At 41.5% G+C, this 9,267-nt stretch overlaps 1 pseudogene; it reads right to left on the bottom strand.

The window, feature by feature from the left end:
• Nucleotides 1-278: 278 nt before the first annotated feature.
• Nucleotides 279-8,537, bottom strand: LOC100773142 (annotated as a pseudogene).
• Between the last annotated feature and the right edge of the window lie 730 nt (nucleotides 8,538-9,267).

The following is a 9,267-nucleotide window of genomic DNA, read 5'->3' as shown; positions in this document are numbered from 1 at the left end:
CTTCGTCTTTGGCTGATCTACTGCCTATTATTTAAATGGCTTTGAAATTTAAAAAGTGAAATGCTAACTTGTATTTTCTTGGAAACAAATCAAAAGATTACAAAGTGCTACACAACTGGGAGACATGAAGTGGATGCTGAGTGATGAGAGGTCACTCAAGTTGTGGCACCATGGCTCTGGTAGCAGATAGAAGAGAATAATCCTCTGAAGAGGAGGTAGTGTCACTCTGCCATTCACCAGTGGATAGAAGGTTGCAGCTGGAGGCAGGATCTTTAATTCTATGGTTTATCTTCCACAGTTGACACCTCTGTCTTCATAGATGGTAATTTCAATCTAAATATTCAGAGTCCTCTCCCAATGAGGTCTGTTAGGAGGAGGCCTTGGGGAGCATATATCTTCTCATTTTGTTCTTGAATGTATTTGGAGACTTTCTTCAAGACCTTGTCCTGGACACAGGGAAGTCATTTTTATACACTCAGTTTTCCTTCTACTACTCACAAAGTATCATCAGTTAATATGAGCTCTTCTAGTATGAAGGGTCATTCTTGATGCTTAATAACTTCTTGCTTAAGAACTATTTTTTTCTCTTAGGGTCCTCCTTGTTTCCTAGCTTCTCTGGGGTTGTGGATTGTAGGGTGGTTATTCTTTGCTTCATGGACCTCTGCTTCCAGAAGGGGAAAGGTACAGGATCTCCTGAGTATACTGGGAGCGTGGGTGGGGAGGAAGAGGGGAGGTAGGAGAAAGAAGAGGGGAGAAGGCAAGGAGGGAGAAGAACATGAGGGATCAGGAAGGTTGAGTTGGGGGAAGAACAGAGAAAGAGAGCAAGGAAAGAGATACCTTAATAGAGGGAGCTATTAAGGGTGCTTAACAAGAAACCTGGAACTAGGGAAATTTCCAGGAATCCACAAGGATGACCCCAACTAAAAATCTAAGCAATACTGGAGAGGCTACCTTAAATGACCTTCCCCTACAATGAGATTGATGACTACCTTAAATGCCAGTGTAGAGCCTTCATTCAGTAGCTGATGGAAGCATTAGCAGAGATTCACATCTACACATGAGCCAAACTCCTGGAATCCAGTTGTAGAGAGGGAGGAGTGATGAGCAAAGGGGTCAAGACCATACTGGAGAAACCCACAAAAATAGCTGACCTGAGCAAGTGAGAGCTCATGGACCCCAGTCTAACAGCTGGAGAACCTGCATAAGACTGAACTAGACGCCCTGAACATGGATGTCAGTTGGGAGGCCTGGGCAGTCTATGGGACCTTTGGCAGTGGAACCAGTATTTATCCTTAGTGCACAGACTTCAGGAGCCTATTCCTATGGAGGGATACTATTTCAGCCCAGACACACAGAGGTGGGGGTTGGGGGGCTAGGTCCTTCCTGGAACAATGTGACAGGCTTTGATGATCCCCCATGGGAAGCCTCACCCTCCCTGAGGAGTGGATGGAGGGTGAGATGCTACGATGCTGGGGGTGGGGGGGTGGGGTATGGGAGGACAGGAGGGAGCGGGAACTGGAATTGGTATGTAAAATAATATTGTTTTTAATTTAAATAAAAATAAATTAAAAACCAAACAAAAAAAGAACTATTTTCTCCCCTTTGTGTGTTTTCAGTCATTTAAAGCAATGACTGCCTTCTCACAATGAGTTCCCATGCATAAGAAGATGTTTTTAAACAAGTCAAACATCCTTCAGGATATGACTGGCCCCCAAGCTTCTCTTCTGCATAGAGGTTATTTAGAGTCAGAACTGTTTCTTCAAACTCTCTGTCAATTCTCTTCTCCAGTTCCAGGGGGATCTTGGTCTGGAACTGGCAGTGTGCACCTCTGCTGTAGTCCCTCTGGACATCGGCACCTGCTGGACCTCATGGCAAGGACAGGACCAGCCACTCTGACTCTTCAGCCTTCAGGCTTCCAGCTGCTGTTCCACCACCTTCATCCACTTACGTCCTCAGACTTGCAACTTTTAATATTCCTTCTTTATTCTGCTTGTTTAATATGCCAAGAGGACTTCCTTTTGCTGGTCCAATCTATTTGGTGTTCTGTTTGTATCAGAAAATTTTTAGATTTAATGTTTTCTTTGACTAGTGTATCCATTTATTCTATCATATCTTCAATGTCTGAGATTCTTTCTTCCATCTCATGTATTCTGTTGGTGATGTTTGCATCTGTAGCTCCTGTTCAAATGCCAAAATTTTTTATATCCAGAATTTCCTCGATTTGTGCTTTCTTTATTGATTTTATTTCCATTCCCTTCAGCTGTTTACATTTTCTCTAAGGGATTATTGTTTTCCTCCAATTGTTACTTTGTATTTTCTGGGTTTTTGTAAGGGATTTAATTCCTTTCCTCTTTAAGGACCTCTATTATCTTCTTACAGTGGTTTTAAGGTCTGTTTTATTGTGATTCAGTTATGTTGAAATATTCAGGGCCTGCTATTGTAGGATAGCTGGGCTCTAATGAAGAGATATATCCCTGGATCTTATTGTTTGTGTTCTTATGCTGCTTTCTAGGCATCATGGTTTAGGATGATGACAGGTCTAGGCGCTAATTTTTGCTTTTGTTTTTGTTGCATGGGTGGGTGCTTTGTTCTTTTTTTTTTTTTTTTGTTTTGTTTTGTTTTGTTTTGTTTTCCTCTCTGGATTTCAAAGAGTGTGAGATGGCTTGTTCGCCTGGCCTGCTCACCTGGTGTGGGTTTGTTCACAGAGTATGTCTGCTGGAACTGGGAACTGCAATACAACAAGGAGTGGTGGGAGAAAGGGTAGGAGATGATGGTCTTTGGGAACCACAGGAGATATGGGCAGGTGGGAAGGGAGGCTGTAGAACATAGAGACTTCAGCATGTGTTCTGTTGCAGCACTAGCAGCAAGACTAAGGGATTGGATATGGAGTACCAGAGAGAGCAGAGAAGGTCTGTGGGCAGACTGCATGATTTTCTAGATGGTGAGGCCTGTGGTTGAACAGGGAGTACCTGCTTGAGTTGAGGCCTGGGAGACAGAGACAAGTAGGGGGAGAGAGGTTAGGAAAGGATGTTCCATGGGGTCAAGAATTATTTTTTTTTGTCTTCCAGTTTTACAAGAAGTTGCTATATACACCATGGACATTTTCATAACTCCTTTAGAAAAATACAAGTCTGCTTAGTTGATTTTTATTGAATCCATGGTAGGTTGCTTGTCATTTTCCTCTGCTAATTAGTACTTATTTATATTTGCCTAGAGTTGCTCTCAGCTTGTCATGTATACTTTAAGGTCTGCATCTTTTTTCTTTTTTCTTTTTGAAAACTGTAATAGATTTGCCTGTCTTATTTTGGTTTGTTCTTTTGGTAGCTTTTCACCAGCAATTTTTCTCTTTGAGTTTCCTCAGTACCTGGGGTGCAATGAATCTGAGGCAGGGGACTTGGACTAACTGAGTTGGCAAATGCTATCTGTTGATATCCTCAGTAAACTTGGACTTCGACTCCCTCTTGATATTTCTAGTGTAAAGAATGACTTTTATTTGACAAATAACATGAAAAAGAAGACACTGTGTGGTTTACTGATGCCTGTGGTTCTGTTCTCCATTCTGCATGCTTTCTTACTCCTCTGTTCCTTTTCTTAATATGTATACTTATTTTGTGTACTTTGCAGGGATTTTTTATGCCATAGCTTTCTCTAGGCTGATGTCTGTTGCTGTCATCTATATACACAAATAATCTGTTCCTGCTTTCTTCCTCCTGATGTACTTGTTTAGTGGATGAGGTCTTTGTGGAACTGTAGGGTCTGGCTTTAGACTTAGTATGACTCTTTTTCTTTCCATCGCATTTGGGCAAGTTTATACATATACTAATAAGATCTATTTCATGTGGCTATCAAAACCATCTGTTATTATACCTGTTTATTTTCTGAAATTTTGGTATCTGCCACCCTAAAATTAATTTGAATAATTCTTTGGAATTTAAATGAAATTTTATTAATATACTGTGCAACACTTTCCCACAAAAATCTAAAGAAAAAAAGGAAAATTGAGACACAGAGAGATACAGTAGGATTTGCAGACAAATGATTGGATAATGAGACTATGATGTTGAGTGACTATATAAAGACATGCTTTTGGTGAGATACGCCCTTCCCCTTCAGTTTCAGCAGAAACAGCCTATGTATGTCAAAGTTGGTTGAAAAGAAGAATTCTTTCACACTTTCATCATCCATATACACTGCCTATAACAGCTTGAAACCTGCAAACCAGCCTGTGATGCACAGGTGTGTGCCTGTGACCATTAAGATGCAGCTCCCTGGTCCAGGATCACATCTTATTTACACATGAATCCTTCCTTTCCCCTTTCCATATAGAGAGACAATTTCCAGAAGGCAGTTAAACAAACAATAATGATTGTGTAAGGAGGAGTGTGGCAGAATGGGTGACGTGGTTCACCTTGATTCTGCATCCTTTGGGTATATGCCCAAGAGTGGTATTGCTGGGTCTTGATGTAGATTGATTCCCATTTTCTGAAAAGCCACCATACTGACTTCTAAGGCACTCTCTATGGTGGGATACCTTGCTCAAACTTGACACAAGCTGTGGTGGTGGTGGTGGGGGGAGGGGCTTGGTCCTGCCTCAACTTGGTATTCCAGACTTTTTAACTCCCCAAGGAAGGCCTTACCCACTCTGAGGAGTGAATGGGGGTGGGAAGGGTGGGAGACAAGGGGGACAGGAGAAGGGGAGAGAGGGGGAACTGGGGTTGCTATGTAAATTTTCATGATCTCTAAGGAGGAACCAACCAGAAGCTTTCCTGTAGCGTATGCAGACAAGATTCCTAAGTCATGACTAATGACTTCTACTCTGGAATGCCACCCTTCCACTGGCATTCATAGTTCTTGACTGCTTCTTGACAACTCTCACTGCTCTGAGTCAACACATGACACTTGGCTTAATTAGTTCATTCATAGCATCTGCAATGGCAAGGCAGTAACATTATAGCTAGCTGAACCCAATCACTCCAGAATTTATACCATGTAAAAAATAGAAGAAATAAGTAAAATTCTACTGTATTATTACATTATTGAAAAATAGAACTAAGCTAAATCAAACAATTTTGAAGTAGGTTCATTTTTAGAGGCTAATGGGGTTATGAGGTTGTTAACAAACAGGTAGCTATAGAAAAATATGACTATCTGAGCACAACTGTTTGTCCATCAACATGTATATGGGAATGATTTCTAATTTTTATATACACTTATGTGAGACTACTCATCTGTTGTAGAATAATCTTTTTGTACACTGTGAAGATGTATCTTTGCCAAGGCACCTTCTGATTGGTTTAATAAAGAGCTGAATGGCCAATAGCTAGGCAGGAAGAGATTAGGCGGGACTTTTGGGCAGAGAGAGCCAATTAATCTAAGTTCAGGAGAGACACCAGAGAACATAAAGAGGAAACTGGAAGCGCAAGATAGAAAAGAGGTAAAAAACCATGAGGCAAAGTGCAGATTAATATTAATGGATTAATTTAACTTCTAAGAGCTAGTGTGACAAGCCTAAACTATAGGCCGAGGTTACATAATTAATAATAAATCTCCTGTCATTTTTGTGTGTGTGAGCTGGAGGCCCAAAGAAAAATCCATGTACATTAATCCATAGATGAGGGTCTCTCAGAAGTAGATGAAGGGACTAATACTTATGGACTGCTTACACTGACTAATGAGGAAATGGTAGGAAGAAGCAATCTTCAGAACAGCTAAAATACCAGTACTGTTCATGTCGTCTGGGAGAAATAATGGATGCTCGAATGCCACCATCAGTTTATTCAGGAACACAAAAGGATTAGGCAGAAAAGGAAGGATTGGGTTGTCCCCAGAGCACATTAATGTCACACCCCACTCTATATCTATCACTGAAGCTTTTAGAGGACTTTGAGGGTGGAGCTGCTGAATTCATTTTGAAAGTTAACCAGCTGTAGCAAATATAGTTACATTTTAGTTTTAAATCCATTCTTTTTAAAATCTCATTCCAAGAAGCAGTTGAAGAAAGTATGATGCATAGGTTCAATTACCTGTGTGTTTGTTCTCAGATACAATGAATGGTTTATTTGCCCTTACTTTCCTGTTTAACCAATTTAACACATATACAAATGCTCCTAGTGTAATGGTATAATGGAAATATATCTTACAGACTACCACCTTGGGAAAAACACTCAATTTAGATCTTGATGGAAAGAACTGGGTTTAAAATTCTATTTCATTTTAAAGGATTACTTCTATGACTTCAAACACAATTTTTCTTCATTTCTATAAGTCACTGTTTGCATGCCGTTGCTGTCAACACAAGTAACAGAACTCAAAGGGGAGAAGACATAGTTTATTCTAAAAGAAAATATTAGTGACCATGGCCTAGCAATAGATTAAGTTTGCCCCAAATTCTGCCTTACAGCAGGCTTTGTGCTCAGGACAACACAAAGGTACTCCATGTATTTTTTATATTTGGTTTGCTTGCTTTTAACTTTTTTTGTCTTTTTTGAGAGGGGAGAAAGAGAGAGAGAGAGAGAGAGAGAGAGAGAGAGAGAGAGAGAGAGAGAGAGAGAGAGAACATGAAGTTGGATGGTTAGGGAGATGGGGAAGATCTATGGATTGGGGGGAGGGGAATTTAAAGAATGATTATCATGTATGGGTCTTTGAATGCCATTCATTAAGCTATTTGAGTGGCTTGGGTGATGGCTCAGTGTTTGCCGAGCAAACAGAAATACCAGAGTTCATAGCTCTAGTGAGCACAGCAGCACATACCTATAACCTAGTGTTAAGGGGTGGTGGTGGAGGCATATATGTCCTGATGGCTCACTGGTCAGCCAGATTAGCCAATTATTAAGTTCCATGTTCAATGAGAGACCGTGTCTCAAAAAGACAAGGTGTAGAAGGATAGGAAATCATACCCAATGTTAACACACACACACACACACACACACACACACACACACACACACACACACACACACACATCAAATGGGTAAATGGGATGGTGCAGCAGAACTCTTCAAAAATAGACAAGGCTCAGAGCCGATAGTCTCTAGTACAGTGCTGCCTTCAATACCTGCATGGATAAAGTGCAGTTCTTGGCTGTGAAGACTATAGGGGCACTGATTGCTGCCTGAGGCAACAGAACAAATTCAAAGGTGAACCATTCTCCCTTTACAAATGTAGGTCAGACCTTTATCTCTTGTCAAGTTACAAGACAAGCTTGAAACTCTCAGGAACTCTTGGAACATTGTTCCAAGCTGTCTTTCTGATTCTCCTTTATCACTACTTCCTCATTCCACCTTCTCCTTGTAAGGGAGCAGAAGCCTGACTTCAGTCAGAAAGCCCTATTTGGAAATTTGTATGTGATGGCTCTTAATACAAGTCTACATAACATGTTCACAAAAATCTTTTTTATACAGAAAAGACAGAGTCTCATGCTCTGATGGAGTGGGTCCATAGAACAGTCACAAGGGAGCGATGTCCAACAGTCATGTGGAAGGCAGATGGGTGGGCATGCCACTCTACACTGCTCAGAAATCATACTTCCTTTAGTTTTTGCTTTAGTGAGGCTAAAAATATGCTTGTTGCTAATTATGAGAGACCTCTTATTTAGAGCATCTTCTTGTTTATCAATATGTTATTGTTCTGCCTTGTTCATTTTCATTGTACTGAATAAAGTTTTGGATTTTCAATATTCCTCTACAAAAACCAGAAGAGAGAAAATTTTCACAATGCTGTGATAACTTTATATTTTTGAATGTTTATATTTTATTTTTATTTAAATTAGAAAGAATTTTATTTTACATACCAATCTTGATTCCCTCTCCCTCCAGTCCTCCCATGCCTCTCCCACCAACCCCCCATCCCACCCCACTTTGTCCACTCCCTAGGGAGGGTGTGGCCTCCCTTGGGGGATCATCAAAGTCTGTCACATCATTAGAGGCAGGACCTAGACCCTCTCCATGTATCTAGGGTGAGAGAGTATCCCTCCATGGGGAATGGGCTCCCAAAGCCCATTGGAACACTAGGGATAAATACTGGTTCCACTGCCAGAGGCCCCATAGACTGCCCTGGCCTCCCAACTGAAGCCACGTTCAGGGGGCCTGGTTGGGTCCTATGATGGTTCCCCAACAACAGTTTATGCTGGAGAGGATGTGGAGAAAGAGGAACACTCTTCCATTGCTGGTGGGAGTGCAAACTTGTACAGCCACTTTAGAAATAGAGGATGACAAGAAAGGAGATGCCTTGATAGAGGGAGACAGTACAGGCTTGGAGAGAGGTCTGGCACAGGGGAAATGTTAGGGGATTCACAGGGAGCACCCCAACTAAGAATCTAGGCATTGGTGGAGAGGTTGCCTTTGATGCCATCCCCCTATAATGAGATTGATGATTACCTTGGTTGTTATTTCTAGAACCTTCATCCAATAACTGATGGAAACATAAACAGGCACCCACAGCTAAATACTGAGCCATACTCCTGGAATCCAGTTGAGGAGAGGGAGGAGGGATGAGCAAAGGAGCCAAGATGGTGCTAGAGAAACCTGCAGAAACAGTTGACCTGACCCAGTGAGAGCACGGAGATCCTAGTCATAAAGCTGGGGAACCAGCATTAGACTGAACCAAGCCCTCCAAATGTGGGTGCCAGTTAGGAGGCCTGGGCAGTCTATGGGACCTATAACAGTGGAGCCAGTGTTTATTCCTAGAGCACAAATGGACTTTGGGAGCCCATTTCCTATGGAGGGATACTACTGCAGCCCAGATACAGAAGGAGGGCCTGGGCCCTCCCCCAAATGATGTGACAAATTTTGATGATCCCCAAGGAGGGCCTCACTATCCCTGGGGAGTGGGTGGCGGTGGGTTTGGGGCGGGGGTCAGTGGGCAGCATGGGAGGACTGGAGGGAGAGTTTACAGGGAGACTGATATGTAAAATAAGAGTGCTTCTAAAATAAAAAATAAAAAAAATCAGTATGGCATTTCTCAGGAAAATAGGACTCAGTCTACCTCAAGATCCAGTAATGCCACACTTAGGCATATACCCAAAGGATTCACATTCATACAACAAGGACATCTGTTCAACTATGTTCATAAGAGCATCATTTGTAATAGCCAGAACCTGGAAACAACCTAGATGTCCCTCAACTGAAGAATGGATAAGGAAAATGTGGTACATTTACACAATGAAATACTACTCAGTGGAAAAAAACAAAACAAAACAACAACAACAACAAAAAAAAAAACAATGAAAAATTGAAATTCGCAGAAAAATGGATGGAACTAGAAGAAACC

This window comes from Cricetulus griseus (assembly GCF_003668045.3).
Source record: "Cricetulus griseus strain 17A/GY chromosome 1 unlocalized genomic scaffold, alternate assembly CriGri-PICRH-1.0 chr1_0, whole genome shotgun sequence".
Lineage (NCBI taxonomy): Eukaryota > Metazoa > Chordata > Mammalia > Rodentia > Cricetidae > Cricetulus > Cricetulus griseus.
This window is presented reverse-complemented; position numbering and strand designations above follow the sequence as displayed.